Source organism: Mus caroli, unplaced genomic scaffold (genome assembly GCF_978045245.1).
Source record: "Mus caroli unplaced genomic scaffold, Mus_caroli_1 scaffold_9, whole genome shotgun sequence".
NCBI classification, from domain to species: domain Eukaryota; kingdom Metazoa; phylum Chordata; class Mammalia; order Rodentia; family Muridae; genus Mus; species Mus caroli.
In genome coordinates, this window is record NW_028227264.1 from 35687335 (window position 1) to 35713225 (window position 25891).

At 37.9% G+C, this 25891-nt stretch overlaps 1 long non-coding RNA gene across 1 annotated transcript; it reads right to left on the minus strand.

Moving 5' to 3' along the window:
• Positions 1 to 7838: 7838 nt before the first annotated feature.
• On the minus strand, positions 7839 to 20170 carry LOC110302670 (uncharacterized). The gene is made up of 3 exons (XR_002378833.1): positions 20079 to 20170; positions 8420 to 8598; positions 7839 to 7969 (listed from the first exon to the last, which is right to left on the minus strand). It is a non-coding gene; the product is annotated as an uncharacterized LOC110302670 (long non-coding RNA).
• Between the last annotated feature and the right edge of the window lie 5721 nt (positions 20171 to 25891).

Consider the following 25891-nt stretch of genomic DNA (forward strand, 5'->3'; position numbering starts at 1 on the left):
AATAAGAAATCCTTGACTACTCTTGTATCCCAGGGGACTGCATCCCAACTCCCTGCTCCCATAGGATGAGGGGCTTTACAGCGTTGCTTCCGTCGCCTTTCCTTCTCTTCTTGGCCTAGAGACCCTCACGATGGCTGGTTTTCTAGGTTAATGTGAACACTGCTAGGGTGTCCATTCTGTGAGTGGTGGCTAACGCTGATTTCCATGTCTGGGAGTTCATGAGAGGAAACATGTGTATTCAGAAACTAATCTTGTGCTGGGTCTCACCCTGTTCAGAATGTCAAGATGCAGCAAAGGACATGTATGTCTTGACAGTAGGGGAGAAAATGTCTCCATCAGTCATGGTGTTTCTAAGAGCAGAGATGTTTCTATCCATTCATCATACTGGAGAACCAAACCAGAACCAAACCAGAAACCAGGCAATGTCTCATACTTTTTGAGACCTGGGAGCACCTTATATTTTTTCTCAGTTTGAAACCCAATTATTTTTCAAGGGTTTATACAAGCAAAAATTATTTCTTCTTCAAAATTTATTCAAATTATTTTCATAGGTGTTCTGTGTGAGAAAGCATATAAGTGAGAAACTATTTACATAATATACTTTTGGAAACAAAAGCAAAGTGTAACAAATTCTCTTTTCTTCTACCATATTCTGTCTTTGAAGAAAAACTCTTTTCAAAGAGTATTATTCTCATCAATTCATAGTGATTTTTCTCAAAGATTTGGCTAGTCAATGTAATAAAAAGAGAAAATGTATCCCATTTTATGCATATGCATGAAAGAGTGATGGAATGTACTTTTACTTTGAAATGCAAAACTTTAATGTGAATGAAAAATAAAGCAGGATATTGAAGTCTCCCATTCCAAGTTAGGGTTACTATTGCTACGATGAAACACCATAACCAAAAGCAATTAAGGAGAAAAGGGAAGGGTTTATTTGGGTTATTCTTCCACACTGTAGATATCACTGATGGAAGTCAATATAGAAACTCAGGTAGGGCTGAAAACGAGGTAGAAGTTAATGCAGAGGCCAAGGAGGGGTTTGACTTACTGGTTTGCTACCTATGGTTTGCTCAGTCTGATTTTTTTGTTTTGTTTTTGTTTGTTTGTTTGTTTGCTTTTAATAGAGCCCAGGACTACCATCCCAGGGATAGCTTTGCCATATAAACTATTAATTAAGAAAATGCCCCACCGGCTTGCCTACAGCCTGATCTTATAGCATTTTCTCAGTTGTAGTTCCCTCCTTTTAGAAGAGTCTAGTTTGTGTCAAACTGACATAAAACCAGCCATCACATTCCCTTTAATAGATGACAAATAGTTAAATTTTTTCTGTTGGTCAAATTAGGAGTTTGTGGTACATGCCCTTGTGCAGGTCCTTTGGGATACAATTAATAATGGAACAGTAGTTATTCTGATAGTGAATACTAGAAAGGTTGAAGTCTACCTCAACTCAACTCATTTCAGCTTTATTTCTTCGGTTCTCTGCCAGGCATCACATGGTACTGCACGTCCAGCATCATTATGGCTATATTGTTCATGAGGATCTCCCAGTTAAGTGGGCAGAGATATCTTGAACAATCTACAATAGATGGAAATGTGGGACCCATTATTCTTTTCAGAGTGTTAGTGAAGACATATAATTAATGAGCAACAATGCTAGAATTTGAACTGCATGTTCCTTTCCTATGTTGTCAACCCTTCTGGAGGCAGGGGAGTATTCCGTGAGGCATTTCAAATTGGAGGCAGTATGACAGAGACAGAGTGAGAGGGTTTTAGGAGGGGAAATGGAACACGTGACAGAATGTTGAATGCATGAAGAATGGATCTTGTGTTTCTTAGCTGGGACTCTGGCTTATGTAACTATTGCAACAGCGACGGCACTTATTGGGAAAAGAAAATAGAGGATCCCAGGCAGAGAAGGAAGGATATAGTCTTAGTTGTAGATTCACTATTGGTTTTGGGTCCAGCTGATATTTGGAGCTCATAGTAGAGAATCTGAATGGACTTTTAATTTGTGCTACATTTCCTGTGTAAACCATAGAAATAAAGTTGTTTGAGGCCAGGATTCTATAAGTAGGGAGAGGCAAATGAGAGAGTATTTCATTATACAGTGGTTTAGAATCAAGGGTGGGGCACCAAGTCCCTGATGGAGCATGGCACTGCAGTCAGGATTTAGGCCATTTTTTAACGTTTTTTTCTCCCTCCCTCCCTCCCTCCCTCCCTCCCTCCCTCCCTCCCTCCCTCCCTCCCTCCCTCCCTCCCTCCCTTCCTCCCTCCCTCCCTCCCTCCCTCCTCTCTCTCTCCTTTCTTTCTCTTTCTTTCTTTCTTTCTTTCTTTCTTTCTTTCTTTCTTTCTTTCTTTCTTTCTTTCTTTCTTTCTTTCTTTCTTTCTTTCTTTCTTTTTCTTTTCTTTTTAACCACATCAGCCATCCAATGAAGTAGATATTAGCATCCATATTTTATGGGTATAAATGGACCAAGATCATACAGATGTGATATGACAAAGCTTGCATTTGAACACAGACAATCTGCCTCTGGAGTCCACTGGATTACATCTTGAAATCTCCTAAAGGAAGGCTCTTTTATTGTTTGAAGCTTTTGAGACACTATTAGTTTATGAGATTCTAACTTCTTCCATGAAACTAACTCACTGATGACTCCATAGCAGAATAACTTTTCGGATATGAGATACAGTTGGACAAAGCAGGGACAAGGAGGAAACCTTCGAAGGATATATTTTGTATCACACCTCCCTTTTCTCTGTTCACATGTTGCCATAGAGTAGCCGTGTCTGCCAAACACTGCTGCTGCCATGACAGTCTGATTGGATTTAGACCTAAGAAGTAGAAGCAGCTGACCATGGACTGATGCCCCTAAATGCTTTAGCCTAAATAAATCTTCCTTTAAGTTGCTTTGCGTAGTTATTTTGTGTGTGTCGAAAAATTGTCAAAGTAATAGATCCATGAAACTGTCATAACCATGTATCACATTGCCTTACACTATGGAACAATTTGATCTCTTTAGTTGACCACTGGGCACTGAATGTTCATGTCCCCCTTAAACTCATATGTTAAAACTTGATGCTTTGGGCTGAAGAGATGGCCCTGTGGTTAAGAGTACTGGCTGCTCTTCCAAAGGACCCCAGTTTGATTCCCATGACACACATCTGTAACTCCAGTTCTGGCAGATTCAGATTCTCTTTGCTTCTGCAGGCACCATGCATGCATGAAATACACAGACACACATGTAGACAAGATACCTAACACCATAAAACCAAAACAAAACATCAAAACCCAGTCTCTAGTGTAGTGGTATAGAAAATAAGTACGTCATGAAGGTGGGAACCTCATGACTTAAATTGATATCCCCATAAAAATGCTGTAAGTGGCTTATTTACCCTTTTTTTCCCACAAGGTTGTGGCAAAAAGTGTGATCTAGCAACAGAGATAAAGAGAGACTTCAAATCTGCTGCTACCCTGATCCTATATTTCAACCTCTCAATCTTTTAGCAAGACTTTTCTATTGTTTATAAATGATTCAGTAGTGACATTTTTGTTATAGCAGCTTGGATCAACTAAATGACATCTATCCTAGTTAACCTTTTTTGAGGGGGCCTAATTTCTCATGTGCATATCTACGGGGAATAATTTGTTAGCATGCACCTGTGCTGGTAACTGCTTGTTGAGTTAAAAAATATAAAAATATTTACTTTTTATTATGTTATATAGACATAATTATGTCTATGTATGATGATATATATATATATATATATATATATCTTGGGGCATGTGTAGAAGTCAGAGGACAGCTTTGTGAAGTCTGTTTTTTCTTGTACTGTGTGGGTCTCAGAGATTAAACTCAAGTGGTCAGGTTTAATAATAAGTATTTTTATTCTCTGACTCATTTTTTGCCTGCAGTATTCTTTTAATATGAATTTAAATAGGCTCTGAAAAGTTGTTAGCCTTTAACATGGGGTCTTTATATTGCCTACACTGGTTTCAAACTCTCAAGCTCAAGTGACCCTCCTGCTTCAGCATCCCCCAAACTGGGATTACACTACCATGTCTGACTTGTAGAATCATCCTTAAAAATTTTAATGAAAATATTTACATATAACATAAGAATTAACAAAGGAATGTTTATACTCTTAAAAATTCCCTAAAACTTTGTTGTAAATACAGCTGTAAAGCTTTCAGACCACAAAACCAAAAGTCTGTTTCTGGCCAGGTAGGATATCACACACTTATAATCCTAGCACAGAAGAGGCAGGGAGAAGAGGGCTGGCCTACTCTGTATAGGGAGTTTCAAGGAAACTAGGGCTACATAGTTAGACCCTGTCTCAAAAAGCCAGGATAAGGGCTGGTGAGATGGTGCAGTGAGGAAAAGGTGCCTGCTGCCAAGCCTGAGGACCTAACTAAATCTCCAGAGCTCACATGGTACTTTGGCCTCCACAGGTGTGCCTCTCTGTACACACAATAGATAGATAAATAGATAATAGATTAAATGCAGTAAAACATTTAAAAACTAAAATTAAATGAAGCCTTTTGTTTTTCATCTTGCCACATAGACCTGCTTTGGCCATTTTCCTAGCAAAGCATGTTGGATATGGTTATTCACAGATAGTTGTTTCTTCTGCTACTTTTTGAGTTAAATATAAATCTTTCAATTATTCCTTTTGTGTCATTGTTCTAGTGCTGGCCATAGTTATTTTATGTTTATGTCTTTGTCTCTTGAATGTTGTTTTAAGATCTCTTCCTTCAGCATTTCTGTGGTCCATCCTTCATTGCCTTTGTCCTAAAAAGTGTCCACATCCTATTCTCTCAAACTTCCAGTTTCCGCACATTTAATCACTCCCTGTGAAACATTGCCATTGTAACTCCCATTGCCTCTGACCTGACCTGCTGGATCCCAGATGCTTCCTGTGGGACAGACCCCCAGGCACTCGCTTGAAAGTTACAGGAAGCATTGCTCTTTCTGTCTAGAGTTTAAAATGCTTAGTATAAAATGCACCACATTATCTTTAGATTATTGGGATGATGACTTGTATTCTTTTAGATTCCCCTCCTCCTTTGGAAACAAACTTTCCACTCATTTACTCTATTTGTATTTCTCCTACCAGAGAACATGTAAAGAACAGATATATAGGCTAAACTTGGACCCCTGCTATGCATCTCCAATGAGGAAATGTGGAGTGGAAGGACATGGAAATATGTCAACCTTTCATTGTCTCCTGTATTGGAGGAAGTGCGTCACAATTTTCCACAACAAGAGAATATAATTTTATATCCACATTTAGAAACTAGATGTGTTTGAAATTCTGCAAACCCATAATACTTTGAATAAAGTCATGAGGCAGACCTGCTAAGAGGCAACTCTGTCAGAAATGGTGAGAAGTGATTTGTCATGCTTTCCTGCTCAGTGAAGAGAAATGACATCATATATCAAACCCATACTCAGCTAAAAACCGAGTCAGCAGGAAGCCAACATGTTATTCCACACTCAGTCACTCAGCAAATAGGCCTGAGTGCCAAATCTGCATTGGAGCACTATGCTGAAGGCTAAGGGATGAGTTTTCAGGAAAGACAAATGCAAGGTACTGTGAGATCACAGAAGAGATAGACAGCTTAATCTGAAGTAGGTTGGGTTGGATGGTGGTGGGAAAGATACTCAACCCAGCTCCAGGTTATGTGCTGGGGCGTATTGCATATTAAAAAAGACACACAACCAAAGCGAAAGGGGATTATATGTACCTTATTCTTAAGGAACTAGTAGGAGTTATGCAGCTAAAGCCTGTTGGCAGAGCCAAAAGAATGCTTAAGAAAAAATGGGAAGGGAGGGAGTCTAGATAATGGACGAAAGCAAGAAACTAAACACTGTGTGGGAAACCGCAGCATTTAAAGGGTTCTAAAATGTAAGTTGTGAGCCTTACTAGGGAACAAGAGGTGATGGTAAGGGGCAAGAATGACAGCTGTAGAGATGGGTGAGATATTTTATTCATGCTAAGGAGCTTGATATTTTTGAAGACAGGGAGCCATTAAAGAGATGCATACTTCTGATATAACATTAGTGGCTAAGAGATAATAAAATGATATACATGAGATTATCATGATGGTTGCCACAGTGTTTAAAAAGAGTCCAGAACCTTGTATTTGCAATGGAGGGGGTAATAGAAAAATTTGATTTTAGAAGGAAATTAATCTCAAGTATGCTTTCATTGACTGCCTACAGGGATGAGGGTGGGTGCCAACATCAAGAAGGAGACTCAGATTTTTGTTAAGCTATTTGTTTGAGTGGCGGTATCATGACCTAGAGAACATAGGAACAAGAAAAATTAAAGAAGAAATGAATGATTGTAGCTTTTGGCATGTTGAGTCTGGTTTTGCCACTTAATTGAGTGTAGTTATGCAGATTATATGGCCACCTTAGTTTAGCATATGCGTGAGACTCTCCAGTGAGAACTGAACTGAGGATTTGAACTTGGGGGAATATGGTGGCTGGTTTTATGTCAACAGGAGATGACAGAGCCTCAATTGAGAAAATGCCCCCATAAGATCAGGCTGTGGCAAGCCTGTAGGGAATTTTCTTAATTAGTGATTGATATGACAGGATCTAGTTTATTGCAGGTGGTACCATCCTTGGGCTGGTAGTGTTTGGTTCTATAACAAAGCAGGCTGAACAAGCCATGTGGAACAAGCCAGCATGCATCATCTTTCCATGGCCTCTTTATCATCTACTACCTGCAATTCCTATTTGGTTTGAGTTTCTGCCCTGACTTTCTTCAGCGATGGACTATGATGTGGAAGTATAAGCCAAATAAACATTTTTCTTTGGTCTTAGTGTTTCATAGGGAACATTAGGCCATAAATGGAGTTTGAATCACAGTCACAGATAAATCAGTTAGGAAGAGAGTACAACACAGATGGAGAATAATGATTTAAAGATGGTGCCTGGCTAGTATAAATATAGAAACCTATGAGAAAACAAGTGGCATAGGCGAACAGAGGGACCATGCCAGTATCACTGTGAGAGTCGTAGGGATGAGGTCCATATAACTTCAGGAGACATCGGAACCAGGTCAGTGTAACTTTAAGAAACAGGAAAGGTCATCAGTACAAAGATCAAATTAACTTTCAGGGTCTACTAAGAAATGTTCTCTGCACTCAGCAACTTAGGAGAAAAGAATGAATAGCTTTAGATAAATAATAGAGGAAAGGTCACATTTCACCAGATTCTCAGTCAAATGGGAGGGTAGGCTATACTTCTGAGAAACTGGAGAAGGAACAAGAAATATAGATGACAGACCAGAAGAGAAACTGAGATGAACGGGAACTAAAAACTACTTCTTGGGAAATATGTGTGTGTGTGCAAATACCTATATTTATAAATACATATGTATTTTATATTTATACACAAATTTAATATGTATAACTTTTGTTTATATTAAAGATTATTGGGAAGACAAAACACAGAGGAGAAAATACAAATCTTTAATTTTTCAGTCTTTGCAACACAGCACTCTACCCTGTGGTGCCGGCTTCAAAAGAGCAGATTCACAGGTACCAGGAGCTGGTTGATCAAGTTTTGCCATCCACAGCCACTCACTAGACAAACATGCTGTCTTTCTAGTTCCTATATGGCTTGGGGCTAAACTGGGTAATTAAGTAGATTAGTTGAAAAGATATAAGGGCTAGCTTCTTCATATTTATAGAACTGATGATGGGGGGTCTTAGGAAATTAAGGTGGAGATCGAAGAAGGGGAAAAGGCATTGTGAGAAACAAAAAAGAAAGCACCATATGTCATGATTCAGTTAATTTACATAGTGAACATGTTGCCTAAGATACAAGGTTTTGAATTAACAAGCCAGCCTTGCTCCTTGTTAACGTGGGGACTGTGAGTTTCTTTCTGCTGCAGTCAGCTTTCAGACCAGATGCTCAGCCTTGTGACTCTCTCTGGACACTCTCCCTTTTACCTGTTTCATAAAGAAACAAATTTTACGTTAAACAAAGGTCACAATTCTGGATACAGTCCAGTTTCAACTACAGGTAAGCAGAAGACAGGTCATCAGTTAGTAGGTGACCCATTAGCCTCCGCAAACACTAAAATAAAAGGAGCAGCTTCCTCTAAAGCTCAGGGGTGATGTGGGGGGGGGTCATCTCTGATAAGCAGTAATAGATTCTGATGATCAGGTGAGGTTGTCATTCAAGGAAGGCACAGAGCCATAAGGTATTTGCATGGTGAGCTGAAATTCTGGCAAATAGCCAGGTACAGATGAAAAGTGCCTACAACACACATGTTGACATAAGGAACATTCAGAAGAGGGACAGTGTACTGTCCCCTGCTTCATCTCTGCTAAGTTTGAAGTCCTGTCCTTTCACTAGCTCTCTCAGAAGACTTACCCTTACAGCTTACTTTCTCTTACCTTTACAACTGACTTGCTAACTGATCAGTCTAACACCTGCTGTCCTTCTGGAGGCTCCCTTCCATGACTCTATTCTTCATCTGTATCCTAACTGTATTGATATCATTTGTCTCTTTTGCATTTCTTCTAAATGTAGCTGTTTTGTCCAGTTTCTCTGTAAGCTGTTCTTAAGAAATCAACTACCAGCAAATAAGAAGAGAGAGAAAAATCATCAATATTTCCATATACTTTCACAGAAATAAAAATATTATTTGGTATACATAAAATATATTGAAATACAGCAAGTAAGGGGATTTTTTTTTTTTTTTTAGAAAAAATAAGTACACTTACCCCCATCAAAGTCACAAAACACACCTTTTTTTCTCAGGAACATCCAAAGCTTTCACCTTATTATTTTGTTTGGCTTCAAATGTGTTCTGTAACCAGCTATTGATGTGAACACACCAACTAGTGATTGTTTTTCCTAACTGGTCAAATTTGCCTAAGTTTTAAATGCTATACTCACAGTATCTGACTTACAATCATTCTGGACCTTAACTTCCCAATAGTGTTGTCTATTTTTATGTGTCTCCTATAAAACATCAGAAGAAAAAAAAAGAGGGTTTCTGGGTTGGGGCTGGAAGTGATCTAGAGCACTGAGTGGCTGAATGGCAAATAGTGACAGACTGCAAATGTCAGATATACTTGAAAAGAACAATGATTGATTTCTACAGACTCCAAGTATCACTTTTAATGGGTATTTTAGTGAAATTGGATATTCCAAAATTTTGTGAATTTTTTTCAGTTTTGATAAATTAGGCTTCTCCTCTGAGGTTTTATCTTTGATATTGGTATCATTTTTCTATCTATACTTTATCTTATTTACCCACTCATGTAAATCATAAAGCTGTCAGAGAGAAACACCATACATATTACTTACTTAGATACAGACTTTTGGCAATATGTGACTGATGTATTCACATTGAGTTTTTCTGATTCTAAAGAATAAGAAATATTCTGCCCTTAATATTAATAAGTGACTTTCTTGTTTGCTACCTTATACATTTTCATAGCTTCCTAAGAGGAATTTTATACACTTTATTTTCTTAAAGGAGACTGATATCCTAGATGTTCCTGCAACTCCAAATAATATATTTTTATAAATTGAGATGGGATTTGAAAAAATGTGTGACCAAGAAAGAATAAAAAAAAAACATTTTATACTCAGTATTACTGTTGTTGGCTACTGCTCAGACCTCTGAATAAGGCATCTGTTGATTTAAGAGCATTGTAGACTCCAGCTTTCAACCACTTCTTGTTCATTATAAAAGGTTCCTTTTAAAGGGTCCAGAAAAGGTAATACATACCTGATTCCTTGTAGACATTTGAAAGATGATGTGACTGGCTTACATGATTTTGTGGCTTTAAGTTTTCAAATGTTATTAGTTATGAAGCTGGCAATTGTGTATACATAAATATAAACACACATGCATATATTCTTATAGAGATAAGTAATTCAATTTAATAAAGATAAACATTAGGACTGAGATTAGTTATTTGAAATACATTAGGCAGAGATATGTAATAATAACCACACACATATAAAAATCCTTGTTTTTTTAAAAAATAAAATTTATTATTATGGTAGACTAGTCAGAATAAATATTGATCAAATGGCACATTTAATTGACTTTGAGTCCAACCAATATAAAAAGTATCATTTTAATATTAATAACAATATAAAATTTATTCTAACTTTTAAATTACCTATACTCTTCAAAAATTCAGTCTCTTTAGGATACCTAAAATCTCTAGAAATCCCAAGTATCTTAATTGTGGACTCCTTGTTTACTGTCATGATTCCTATGATTTATTCAGTTTGCTTTCATGTATACATGTGGTTTACTAGCTAAGTGAATTTTGAACAATGAATTTTGCCTAAAATGTTCCAACACTTGACTGCACACCAATTTGATAGAGACATTTTCCCTTTCAGTTGAAGTTCTCTCTTCCAAATGGCTCCAACTTGTGTCAAGTTGACAAAAAACTAACTAGTACAGTATATAATCAGCTTTGTTCAAAATATTTAAAACATTTTATTACGGTAAGTTAGTTCAGAGTAAATATTGTTCAAATGATACAGTAATTAACTTTGAATGTAACCATTATAAAAAGAACATAGCAAAAGAAACCCAGATTGAGTTCTCTGACACTCAGATTTAAATCAGATTCTGATGGGATTAGTCTCAAGTCTGACCATCTTGCATCTGTTGGGTCCTGCCTCAATGGAGCTGGTTAGGAAACACCTCATTTTGCCTTAGGCCAGGAGCAAATAGCTCATGACAGCTGAGATCTCAGTCAGTATCAATGCATACTTGAGGTGTTTTGAGGGAGTAGAGAGAGTTCAAGTGATTTCATCTCCAGGTGTAGAATCTCTTTAATTCAAATTCTAGGGCCACTTGGAACACTGTTTCAGTTTAGGCAAAACTTTGAGCCTCATATCTAGGCATCTCCTCCTGAGAAACCTCTTTATCATGGCTGCTATTTTTGCTAAGCACCCAATGTCTACCTAGCAATATTATAACATTTTTTAGCTCCTAAACTTACAGACCTCAAAGTGAAAGCCAAAGGATGCTTGAGTTCCCAATGTGCCCTTGAAGGGTGAGAGACTCTATAAATGAGCAATCAGATAATAAAGATGTCAAGAAAAAAATTAATGACTTTTCATTTCAGGAGTGTGAAATTACATTCATTGAGAAATTTCATTTGGGTGAGAGATACCAGGTTTCCATTGATATTCTTTTATTTTAACCTCAGAAAGGAAAACCTACCATGTGTTTCTAGTAAACACATAAACATAAGAAACCTATAAACATAAGAATCATCATTGTTCAACTTGAACACAGAAACTATGCTTTATGCCATAAGACTAGATTAAATTGGTTAACTGACATTCCTGTATTCATGAGAAAGATAATGAAACAAAATTGTACACCTTACTGTGTTTAGAGTAGCTGGAAAGTTCATAGCTTATTGGTGAAAATATAAAAATGCCACTTCACTATGAAAAGCTGATTATTTCCAGAAAAAAAGATTTTATGACTAAGCCATTCCATGTGCATCCAAGAAAAGTTTGTCATTAGAATAAAACAACATTATTAATAATAGAAAATGTCATCAAGAAAAGATTAGCCAACTCTGTTACATCAGACAGATAAAGTCATGAATGAATAATGTTATTAGGTCAACAATAGACCACATGTGTGATAGTAACACCCTAAGACTATTGTTTAATGATGCTGGAGCCATCTTCACTTATGTATGTACATACTATGCTCATCATATGTTCATAAGTACCATTGCATGTTCAAGTAAGAAAAATGATGCATTTTGTAGAACATATCTTTGTTGTCAAGTAGCTATGTATAATTATTAGTCAACAGTAAATAGAATTAACTCCCAAAACAATGAAAATGGGGTTGAGAAGAAAATCAGAAGTAAAAACAGAGACATATGATTTGATTTACATAAAGGGCAGGAATGGGTCAGACTCATCTATGTGATACAATCAGAATGGCAGTACCAATACACAGGTGAAAGTATCGCTGACTGCAGAGTAAGTTATCAAAATGGATAACAAAGATATTTCTTTTACTATATACAAACTATATAATAGTATAAGCATAGAAAATTTAAAGCTTCATTAGTTGTAGCCGGGGAATAAGCTTTAAAAGGGAAGTTAGTGTAAATACTTACTGAAGATAATCTGAAGAAAGAATAGAGGTGGGGAATCCATATTTAATGTACATTTAATTACATATTTATTTTTGGTTGACAGGGAAAGAATTGCTGGATTATTTCTAAGAACATAGAAATAAAGACTGTTGATGGTGATATATCCATTGAGCTCCCTGCATTTATTAGAGAGGATATGAATGCAGCTCTATTCTACCACCTTAAAGATTATTTGATTTCAATATATAGGGATATAGGGCTTTTATCAAGACTATGTCCATAGAATGTGCTCATGAGAAGGACAGATGTTCAGGACAAGTTATACGATACTCAGCAGGCTAGGATTCATTCTAGAAGGTATCTTAGACCTAGGTTGATGAGATTCCCCCTGTACGTCCTTACCACAGGCATTTTATTTTAATGAGAACTGTTTATTTGTTTGTTTATTGTGAGTCCTGTTGAGTTATAAGCCTTATGAATTACAGGGCTTGAACTCAAATCATCAGTTCTGCATGAATGCACCTCCATTCATTGAGTAATCTTGCTGCTGACCCAAAGGCTAAAATTATACATAAAGAAGTGATAGGATGAGACAGAAGCACAGTGTGTAAAACTTATTCTAACTTCATGTGGTTAAAATGAGTGAGGCCAAGGTTAGTTGACACTGTTGGTCTTCCTGGGTAGTTCCTATTTCCTTTGGGGCCCCACAATCCTTCCCCCAATTCTTCCATAAAAATCCCCAAGCTCCATTCATTGTTTGGCTATGGGTGTTTGCATCTATCTGAGTCAGATGCTGGGTGGAGCCTCTCAGAGGACAGCCATGCAGATTCTTGTCTGCAAGCATAACAGAGTATCATTAATAGTGTCAGGGATTGGTGCTTACCCATGAGATGTGTCTCAAGTTGGGCACCTTATTGGCTGGCCATTCTCTCAGTCTCTGCTCCATCCCCTGTCCCTGCATTTCTTGTTGAACTACCAACCAAAGAGCATACACATGCTGGACCTAGGTCTCCCAGCACTTATGTAGCAGATATGCAGCTTAGTCATCATGTGGGTCTTGAACAACTGGAGCAGGAACTATCCCAAAAGCTGTTACCTGTATGTGCGACATGTTCTTCTAACGGGGCTGCCTTGTCTGGCCTCAGTGGGAAAGAATGTGACTAGTCTTGTAGACTTGATGAGCCAGGGTGGGAGAATATTCAGGAGGGCAGCCTCACCCGTTCAGAGAAGAGGAAGGAGTGACTGGGAGGGAGGCAGTGAGCAAGATGTAAAGTGAATAAGTAAAAAAATAACTAATTAATTAAAGAATGAATGAGGCTGAGGGCATTGCCTAAAACATAGTTTCTGTATATTTGTACGTGTGTGTGTGTGTGTGTGTGTGTGTGTGTGTGTGTATGTGTACTGGGGTTGTTTCACACATCGATTTCATTGCTACAGAATAAGAGCATTTGGAATTGAAGTTTTAGTTTTTAGGCTTTCAAAATAATCGAAGTGAACTTGCAAGAATTCTGTAAAATCCTGTGGAAAGGCCAGTGAGCTGCTCAGGGCATGAATCTCCATGGCAGCCAGCAGCCATGAAAGTTCAGCAACAGACCTCCACACAGAGGCAGTCTTTCTGTTGGGAAACCTTCCATTTTCTAAGCCATCCAGAATGCAGACAGAAGGGCCCATATCCATGTAGCACCTGAATAGCAAGGCGTCATGGTAAAAGCAGAAACCATATAAGAACATGTTTCTTATGTAAAGAATGGTTTTCCAGCAGGAAGGATTCTGCTGTATCTGAACCCAGCTTTTTCCTATGGCAAATGAATTTGCCCAAATGTGAGCTTTCCAAATGACGGCTCAGCAGTGCTATTCCAACATGTGAAGGTTCAGTTTTGGCCTCAGCCTGAAGGCTTGAATGGTAATCTCTAGGGTGTTAAACTCAAAATGAGCTTCAAGCATGCTATGCACCCACTGTACTGACTGAGCTACATTTTCAGGCCAGAATACATTTCTTTTTAAAGTATTTGCTACATATTAGTACTCTATTCCTTCAAAAGTTCAGGCTAAGTTTAAACTTGGGAGTGTCTTGCTGCAGCCTTCCAAACTCTGAGAGTACAAGCATGCACCACTGTCCTCAATAAAAGGAATACTTTATTTTTTAAAGTATAATTTCCATTTTATTTGACCCAGATCTTTTTTCTTCCATTCTTATAAAGCAAGATCTTTACATGAACTCTGGTGGAGGTGGAGGGGACAGCATCAGCAGTCCAAATCAAGGCATGGGTACTCAGTTCTTCTGGGTTTCAGGAATTCAATTCCTGACCACCTTGCTATGAATGGCACAGCTGACACAATGCATCTTGACACAGAGCATGGAAATAATATGAGCAGCAAAGACACTTGCTTTGGAATTATCCTTGATGGAAGGCAGTGAACTCTACAGTGTTCTGAGTGATCATCAGCTAATGGTCTTCTCCTTAGGTAGGAATAGTTAGTGCAAAAACTGGCTGGTCATGGTCATATATTGCTACATATTGACTTTCCACATGTCAGCCAAGTACTTCACCGGAACACCCAATAAACACGTATTTCTCCCTATTGTGATCTAACTTCATTTCCCAGCTTCTATGCTCTCCATTCCTAATTCTGCCCTATTTATTTTTCTAGAACCCAAATGGCCTGTTGCCCATATATTCCCAGACATTTCTCTGACTGAAGTCATTAAAAAAATGCCTTGTTCCTTGAGCACACTGATTAGGCCTCCTCTCTCTCTGTCTCTCTCTCTGTCTCTCTCTGTCTCTCTCTGTCTCTCTCTGTCTCTCTCTGTCTCTCTCTGTCTCTCTCTCTCTCTCTCTCTCTCTCTCAGTCTGTCCCAATTTATCCTCTGTGGGTGAGCTTTCCTTCTCCTCTCTTGGATGCTGGCTTTTATGAGTTCTGTTCTCAGGCTATTTTCTTTCTCACAGATTACTTTTCCAGACTCATCTTAATCTCTCACATCTTTAGTTCCCACTTCGCTGTGGAGGGTTTCCCAGATCGGTATCTTTAGTACCTACTCTTTTGATCAATCTGTATTCTCACCCCTTATGCAATGAGCCCTTCTCCAGTGAGGTCACAAGTATCTAAATTTGGCAGTGAATAAAACCCGTCGAACAAACAAATAATCCAGTATCTTATGCTCCTCCATATTCCACATACTTTACTTCTTGAGCCAAGTGGAACCCTATGACAGCTTCCTGTGATTCTGGTTCCTCAAATTGGGCATTACCTCAAACCCCAAAACTATCTGGCTTTTATTCCCACTGGCAATTCCTTATTTAGTGTTTATCATATCTCTACAGCATGGAGATGATCTAGCTCATTAAAAAACAAAACAAACACAAACTTCAAATTTTCTCACTTTAATTCACTCCCACACTGATGCTAGAGGGGAGTCTCTAAACTGTAGTCTGACTGTTAGATGCAGCTGCCTGGAGGTAGCATTTGAAACTGTTAAAAATGTGCTTCATCTCATTTTCAACCTCTTGTTCTTCCCTTTCTCCCTCTTTATTTTCTTTCTTCATACTTACTTTGTCTCAAATAATCATGAGTTTTATGCAAACTTACCTTATTTTTTTTTTTTGATCTTGTATCAATTCTCCCCCACCCCCTGTCTTCCTCCTCTTCATATCTCTCGGCAGTCTAAGCACTACCAGGCCCTACTCCTGGTTCTACCTTGTTAAGAGCATAGAAGGTATCAGGTATCAAGCTTCACACCCCCTCAATATCTAAACTGTCTTGGAGGATGGAGGTACTTATTCATCCTCTTCCATGCACCACCATTTTGTTCTTACATTCACTATTTTCTACAGCTTACTATGGATTCCCTACATATCTGGCTTCTTGACAAGCACAGGAATTCCTAGAAGCAGTGTTAAAAGCATTGCTCTTATTTTCTACAAAAGACACTAAATATCTAAATACCATATCCTGTATCATATGTAAATAGTGATATAATATCTGATAACATTAACAAACAAGCAACTTAATGATTTGGAATATTTACTCTACTTCAAACTGCAAAACAAAGAGAGCCCTTTATTAATGACAAAACACCCCTCCCCTATGATGCTGTTATGCAAAGCAGGATTCATCTTCTCAACTTTTGCTTATAGTTAAATTTATTTTATGTCGAGAGATTGTTCTTAGTACATCTGAATTAAGCATGTGCTCCAAGCGGTTTCAGAGTATTTCCTTTTTGACACTCAAGTAATTTCTTTCACCTGTTGTTTATTTGCATACATTTGCTTTTCACTTCAGCTTTCTCAGAACTCCCTTCCCAAGGCATTAAGAAATCCACAGCATACTGAAGTTAACTGTCCTCTGATAAGCCCAGGGCACATGCCTACACATAGAGAGGGACCCAAGTGGCCAACCTTTAAAGGCATGTATGCCTGTGCTAAAGAGAATGTCTCTTCAGAGCCCAAGCTTTCCAAGTGGCCAAGGTGATCTCATTTGAGTCTAGGGAGTTTACTAAAATATTAAATTACAGATATCAAAATGAAACCTTGGAGAAAATGTAAGATCAAAGACACTTACTTCTTCATAAATGTAAGAGTTCATTCAAAATACACAGTGATCTGTAAAGAATTTCATCATAGAAGGGGACAGACATGCTAGATATTCCTGACACTTGTTGATAACAGATGGTAACATCATCATAGGTTTTAAGGTTCTGTGGCTGGAGAGATGGCTCATAGTTATAAGAACATGGACTTTGCTAGAGGAAGACTTGAGTTCAGTTCTCAGCACTCATGTCAGCTTACAACTATCCAGCTGTGGAGAGACCAACCCTTCTGTCCTCTACACACAAGCACCTGCAGTATTGTGCACATACCCTGTGCATGTACTCACACAGAGACACACATAATATGTATTCATTTAAAAATTTTTCATACAATATTGTTTGTTATTTCTTTCCTCTGTTGATGCTTCCTAGATTCTTCTCAACTCACTACCCATCCAACTTCATGTTCTTTTTCTTCCTCTCCCTCTCCCCCAGATATATCTTAAAAAATAAAACCCACCCATCCCCCAAAACCCAACACAGCAAAACAGGAAAGCCAACAACACCATCTACACACACACACACACACACACACACACACACACACACACACACACACACACACACACAGAGCCAGTCCCCCACTCCCCTCGTGCCACTCCAAAAGAACAACAGATATACTGAGTTTGCTTTGTGTTGGCCAACTACATCGAGACATGCGGCCTATCCTGGAGTGTGTTTGAAACACCCAGGAACTCTCCATTGGAGAAAACTGATTTTCCCAACAGGTATACGTTGTAAATAGTTGCAATAGCTCAGTTAGGGGTTGGATTTTTGTGTTCACTTCTCTTCTCAATGCTAGAATTTAGTCTAGTTTGAACCTCTGTAAGTCTTGTGCATGGTTCGATAGTCTCTGTGAGTTTATGTGAATATCAGTCCTGTAATGTTTGGAAGAAACTGTTTTCTTGGAATGGTTTACCACTTCTGGCTCTTAAAATCTTCCTGCCTCCCCTTCTGCATAGATTCCAAGCCATTGACAAAAAGGGTTTGAAAAAGACATGTTGTTTAGGACTGAGTGCTCCAATTTCTTTCACTCTCTACATACTGTCCAGTTGTAAGAGGAGTTTCTCAGATGAAGGTTGAGTGATGAACTACTTTGTGGGTGCAGCAATGTTATTTTTACTTTTATTCTGACTTGGGCATTTGTGATAATTTCAAAATTAGAACTTGATATCTGAATTTGGGAGAATAAAAAGGATGTATCTTTTATGTGTTATGAAAATTGTAATTCTTGTGAAAGAAAGCACGGCTCCTCTAAAGAAAGCACTCAAATATATAATGAATTTGTTTTTTTCCTTTTCTTCCAATATCTTAGTGTTAAAAACCTGTACTATGATTTGTGGATCTACATTTTTTATTGGAAAAAAATCACTGGAATTTGTTTTATGAAACTTGGGTTTTCTACTTACAGACCTCTCCAGAACTGTCTATTATGTATAGTCTTTCCAAGTAACTTTAAATGTGTGTGGATATTTTTTCAACTATACCATGATAAAATACATATAGGAAGCACAAAACCATATCTTCCAAAACTTAAACAATTTATAGAAGCAGTTGGCTGCATAGATAGTCTTTGATATATTTTTATAACATTGGGGTATCTGTCTGGCCCAGAACCTTCTGATAGACCTTAAGTAAAGTAAGAATTATGAATGACTAGATTACCCTTTCTTGGCAGAACTAAGTCATCAACTATGTCATATCCTGTGTCATTTTGGGGCTATTTTTCTCTAGTGACTACCTTGTCACAATAGTATTTATTATAAGAAACATATGCTATTCGAGTTCATCATTTACAAAAACATAGATATCAATACAAGCTGCCTATTATATTATGAGGGAAAATACTTTGTTACTACTGTTACTTTAGGCCAGTGGTTCTCAACTTACTAACGTTGTGATCTCCAAAATAATATTTTTGGTGCTACTTCATAAGTGCAATTCTGCTACTGTTATGAATTGTAATGCAAATATCTGTATTTTCTGATTATCTTAGGTGATTGCTGAGAAAGGGTCATTCGGCCCCCAAAGGAGTCACAGCCTACAAATTGAGAAACACTGCCCTATGCCTTTCAAATCTTATCAAGTTAAAATTCATGCCACACAGGACTCCAGACTACTGAGACCTAAATAAAAACAAATTCAGAGCCCCCTTTATCTCTACCTTCAAAATATATAGCAGAGTTGCAGTAACCATGTAGAACAGTGCTCAAAATGAGAAACAGGAGTTTATTCCTATGAATCAGAGTAGAAAACTCAGAAATAAATATACTTGCAGTTAAGTGATTTTTAACAAAAGTGCCAGGACTAGTGAAGAAGTGTGGGTTTTAATAAACTGTGTTGGGAGGCTGTCTATCTGACATCAAAGGATTCAATGGATTCTTAGGTGACACTTTGTACAAAAACTCAAAATTGATGAAAAATTTAAATGTAAGATTGATAGTGATTTGGGTACTGTTTTTTAAAATAGCCCTCCTCATCAAACACAGGCAATAAAAGCAAAAATTAAAAGCATGATTATGTGGGGCTGCAGGACTTTGGTACAAAATAGGAAGAACTGGCTTAGCAAGAAGATAAATGCAAATAATCATTAGAAATGGACAGTGGCTCTGAAATGACATTTTTAAGAGAAGGAATGAGTGACATGTAGATCTATGGAGGAAGACATATCATCACTAATGATCAGATGGTCCAATTAAAACCACAGTGAGATTCTACCATGTACATGCTTATAATTGTATTATTACATGTAATACATTGTAACACTGTACATTGCAATGATACATGCTTATTAGTGAAAAGATAAAAGATAAAAAGTTCCAGCAATGATACAGAAAACAGGAACCCTTGTATGCTCTAGACTGGAATGTAGATTAGTCACACCATCACAGAAAAGTGTATGGAAGCTCTTTCAAAGAACTAAGAATGAAAGTACCACATATTACACTTCTGGGTATGACCCCAAATAAGTGAAATCCAAATGTCAAAGCAATATCTAAGTTCCATATCCATTGTGACAGTATTCATAATAGAAAGTTATGGGATCAACCTAAGGTACCTTGAAGGATGAATGGATGGGAAAATGTGCTTCATAGACACATACCTCACAAAGTGGTATCCTATGCTTCAAAAGAAGAGATCCAGCCAATTTACCTTGGGTGAGAACTCAGCAGCAAGTCTCACAGCCACCACAGGAGGCTTCACTCCCAGGTGCTCTAGCATACCCAGGATCATAGGATCATGGGTGAGCAGGACACCACACTTGTACCAACACCACCAGGGGTAACTGAAACCAGCAGGATCCAGGGATGCCTTCTGACCAGTGGCTTGGGTTCCTTATGGTCTGCCCAGGTTTACCTTGAGCCCAAACATGGCAGCCAGTCCCACAATCCCCAGAGGAGACTCCATTCCCAGGCTCTCTGGCACACCCAGGATCACAGGATCATAGGATCACAGGAACTTGGTCACACCAGAATCTTGGGGTCTCAGAGGAAGATTGACTTCCAGGAACTCTGACACACCCAGAATCTCAGGATCACAGGATTCCAGAATCACAGGATCACAGAAATAGCTGGACTCTGAAGACTTCTGGCTCAACCAGGATTACAGGAAGGAAAGACTCTAGACAGATATAAGGAGGGCAGGGAGCACTAGAGATAATCAGATGGCAGGAGGCAAGCATAAGAACATAGCAACAGAAACCAAGGTTACATGGCAGTATCTCTTAACATCAATGGACTCAATTCCTCAATAAAAAAGACATAGACTAACAAACTGGATACATAAACAGGACCCAGAATTTTGCAGTATACAGGAAACTCACCTCAGTGACAAAGGCAGACACTACCTGAGAGTAAAAGGTTGGGATACAATTTTCCAAGCAAATGGTCCCAAGAAACAAGCTGGAGTAGCCACTCTAATATCAAATAAAATTGACATTCAACCAAAAGTTATCAAAAAGGATAAGGAAGGACACTTCATACTGGTCAAAGGAAAAATCTACCAAGATGAACTTTCAATTCTGAACATCTATGTTCCAAATGCAAGGGCACCCACATTCATAAAAGAAATTTTGCTAAAGCTCAAAACATACATCGTACCCCCCACAATAATACTGGGAGACTTCAACACCCCACTCTCATCCATGGACAGATCATGGAAACAGAAACTAAACAGAGACACAGTGAAACTCACAGAAGTTATGAATCAAATGGATCTAACAGATATTTACAGAACATTTCATCCTAAAGCAAATGAATATACCTTCTTCTAAGCACCTCATGGTCCCTTCTCCAAAACTGACCATATAATTGGTCATAAAACAAGCCTCAACAGATACAAGAAGATTGAAATAATTCTATGCACCCTATCAGATCAACACGGACCAAAATTGGTTTTAAATTACAACAAAAACAATGGGAAACACACATACACATGGAAACTGAACAACACTCTACTCAAGGAAGAAATAAAGAAAGAAATTAAAGACTTTTTAGAATTTAATGAAAATAAAGACAAATCATACCAAAACTTATGGGACACAATAAAAGCATTGGTAAGAGGAACACTCATAGCTCTGAGTGCCTCCGGAAAGAAACTGGAGAGAGTTTACACTAGCAGCTTGACAGCACACCTGAAAGCTCTAGAACTAAAAGAAGCAAATACATCCTAAAGGAGAAGATGGCAGGAAATAATCAAACTCAGGGTTGAAATTAACCAAGTAGAAACAAAAAGAACTATACAAAGAATCAACAAAAGGAGGAGCTGGTTCTTTGAGGAAATCAATAAGATAGATAAACCCTTAGCCAGACAAACCAGAGGGCATAGAGACAGTATCCAAATTAATAAAATCAGAAATGAATAGGGAGATGTAACAATGGAAACCACGGAAATTCAAAAATTACCAGATCATACTACAAAAGTTTATACTGAACTAAATTGGAAAATCTGGATGAAATGGACAGTTTTCTTGACACATACAAGGTACCAAAGTTAAAACAGGGTTAGATAAACCATCTAAACAGTCCCATAACCCCGAAAGAAATAGAAGCAGTCATTAAAAATCTCCCAATAAACCCAGGATCAGGTGGGTTTGTTGCAGAGTTCTATCAGACCTTTAATGAAGACCTAATACCAATACTCTTCAAACTATTCCACATAATTTAAACAGAAGGAACACTACCCAATTCATTCTATGAAGCCACAGTTACACTTATACCTAAACCACACAAAGACCAAACAAAGAAAGAGAACTTCAGATCAACCTCCCTTATGATTATTGATGCAAAAATACTCAATAAAACTCTTGCCAACCTAATCAAAGAACACATCAAAATGATCACTCACCATGATCAAGTAGGCTTTATCCCTGGGATGCAGGGATGGTTCAATATATGGAAATCCATCAGCATAATCCACTGCATAAACAAACTCAAAGACAGAAACCACATGATCATTTCATTAGAAGCTGAAAAACCATTTGCCAAAAATTCACCATCCCTTCATGTTAAAAGTCTTGGAAAGATCAGGAATTCATGGCCCATACCTAAACACAGTAAAAGCAATATACAGCAAACCATTTGTCAATATCAAACTGAGTGGAGAGAAACTTGAAGCAATTCCACTAAAATAAGGCTGCCAATTCTCTTTATATCTATTTAACGTAGTACTTGAATTTCTAGCTCAGGCTAGAAATTAGACAACAAAAGGAGGTCAAAGGGATACAAATTAGAAAGGATGAAGTCAAAATATCACTATTTGAAGATGATATGATCACACACTTAAGTGACCCCAAAATTTCCACCAGAGAACTCCTCAACCTAATAAACAACACCAGAAAAGTGGCTGGATATAAAATTAACTCAAACACATCAGTAGCCTTCCTCTACTCAAAGCATAAACAGGCTGAGAAAATAATTAGAGAAATAACGACCTTCACAATAGTCACAAGTAATATTACATACCTTTGTGTGGCTCTAACCAAGCAAGTGAAAGTATACTATTCTGGGAAGTGTGATAAAATCACATGCCATGATGCTCTGCCCAGCCTCATGAGTTTTTCCAGTGAATTGATTCTTTCTGTGCTAGCCACCTGTTGCTCAGTTCAAACATAGTTATTAGCATAACTTTAGGACTACTGCAGTGTAGGTTTTCAAGTAAGCTTGGTTTCACTTAATAATGGCTCCAAAATGTAAGATTAGTGATCCACAAAAAAAAAAGTCATAAAGTTCCTGTTTTTTCTTCTTTTTATATTTCTGTTATTTTCGAGAATGTATATGTTTCGTGGAGGGAGGAGGAGTGGGGATATATGAATCTGAATGCAAGTACCCATGGGGACACAGAAGAAGGCACTAGATTCCCTGGAGCTCAAATTACAGGAGGTGTGAGCTATCTCACATGGGTGCTAGGTACTGAACTAGGGTCCTCTAAGAGAGCAGTGCATGCTCTTAGCCACTGAACCACCTCTCCAGCCCCATGAAGTTAAAAGATCTTAATAAGAAAAGAGAGAAGTCACATGATATAATGTCTAAGATATATGGTGTTAGGTATTTTAAAAGTGACTACATTTGTATAACTTTTACTAGTAAGTCTATTGTTAGAATTATTTGTTCTTCTACATTATTGTTAATCTTTTTGTGCCTAATTTGTAAGTGAAACTTTTACATACATGTATTTCTATAGGAAAATAACAGTATATATGAAGTTCAATAATATCTGCATGAAAGGTACCTACTGAGTATCTTAAAACATATCATATTTGGATAGTGTGGACTGTTGGCTTCTTTGTGATTTTGTTAATACTATTGAATAAATGTTAAAGTTATGTTCAGTTTCAATAATTTACATCTCATCACTGTTCATATGCAGAAGTCCTACATTCATGAACTTGACCAAGCACTGATCAAAACTATTTGAAAAAAATGTATACCTATGCTAAAAATATACAGATTATTCCTGACATTATTCCTTTAAAATATAGTATGATAGTTATTTACATATTTTTGTATCTTTCTAAGTTTTATTGTAACCAATGGGTGATTTAGAGCTTAGAGAAGGAGGAGTTGGTCATATGAAAATACTGTGCCATTTTATGTGAGACTTGAGATCTGCAGATTTCTGTATAAAAGATGATCCTGGTATTAGGATGAGGAATAAAGAAGCAATACATCTTCATCAATTTGTTACAAAATCATTTCCCATATTAAAATAAAGTACACTAATCATGCTGTAGAATTCCAGAATATATTCATTCATTCAGCCAAAAACCTTTGACCAACAATTTTCCAGCTCCATAGTACTCCTCAGGTCCTAGCAATAATAATCATTCTATGCTCTGTGTCTATGAATTTGGGTTTTTCAGATTTGCATATAAAGGGAACTATACAGTATTAATCTCTCTGTTCCTAGCTTATTTAAGATGGTGTTCTCCAGATTCACTCATCCTGTTGCAAACATCATGATCTTGTCATTTTTATTGGATATTTTCTTTATTTACATTTCAAATGTTATCCCCTTTCCCAGTTTCCCTCCCTCCTAGAAACACCCTATCACATCCTCCCTCCCCCTGCTTCTATGAGGTGTTCCTCTACCCAACCACCCACATCTACCTCCCTGCTCTTGATTCCCCTACACTGGGGAATCTATAGAGCATTCATAGGACCAAGGACTTCTCCTCCCATGGATGTATGACAAAGCCATCCTCTATTACATATGCAGCTGGAGTCATGTATACTCCTTTATTTATGGTTTAGTTTTGGGGAGTTCTGGTTGGTTGATAATGTTGTTCCTCCTGTGGGGTTGAAAAGCCTTTCAACTCTTTCAGTCCATTCTCTAACTCCTCTACTGGGGACCCTGTGCTCAGTTCACTGATTGTCTTCAAATATTCATCCCTATATTTGTAAGGCTCTGGCAGGGTCTCTCAGAAGATAGCCATATCAGGCTTCTTTTAGCATGCACTTCTTGGCATCCACAACAGTGTCTGGGATATAACTGTATATGGGATGAATCCTCAGGAGGGACAGTCGCTGGGTGGCCTTTCCTTCAATCTCTGGTCAATACTTTATCTCCATATTTGCTCCTATGAGTATTTTGTTCTCCTTCTTAGAAGGTCCGAAGCACCCACACTTTGGTCTTCCTTCTTCTTGAGCTTCATGTGGTCTCTGAATTGTATCTTGGTTATTGGGAGCTTTGTGGCTAATATATAACCATCAGTGAGTGCATACATGTGTGTTCTTTTGTGATTGGATTACATCACTCAGGATGATATTTTCTAGTTCAATACATATACCTAAGAATTTCATGAATCATTGTTTTTAATAGCTGAGTAGCATACCATTGTGTAAATATACCACATTTTTTTTATCCATTCCTCTATTGAGGGACATCTGGGTTATTTCCAGCTCCTAGCTTTTATAAATACGGCTGCTATGAACATAGTGGAGCATGTGTCCTCATTACATGTTGGAGCATCTTTTGGGTATATGCCCAGAAATAGTATAGCTGGGTCCTCAGGTAGTTCCATGTCCAGTTTTCAGGTAGGAACCACCAAACTGATTTGCAGAGTGGTTATACCAGCTTGCAATCCCACCAGAAATGGAGGAGTGTTCCTCTTTTTCCACATCCTTACCAGCATCTGCTGTCACCTGAGTTTTTGATCTTATCCATTCTGACTGGTGTGAGGTGGAATCTCAGGGTTGTTTTGATTTGCATTTCCCTGATGACTAAGGATATTGAACATTTCTTTAGGTGCTTCTCAGCCATTCGGTATTTCTAAGTTGAAAATTCTTTGTTTAGTTCTGTACCCCATTTTAAACGGGGTTATTTGGTTCTCTGGAGTCTAACTTCTTGAGTTCTTTGTATATATTGGGCATTAGCCCTCTATCGGATATAGGATTAGTAAAGATCTTTTCCCAATCTGTTGGTTGCCGTTTTATCTTATTGACGGTGTCCTTTGCCTTACAGAAACTTTGCAATTTTATGAGGATGCTCACAGCCAACCATTGGAGTGAGCACAGGGTCCCCAGTGGAGGAGCTAGAGAAAGAACCCAAGAAGCTGAAGGGGTTTTCAGCCCCGTAGAAGCAACAACAACATGAACTAACCAGTACCCTCAGAGCTCCCAGGAACTATACCACCAACCAAAGAGTACATATGGTGGAACTCATGGCTCCAG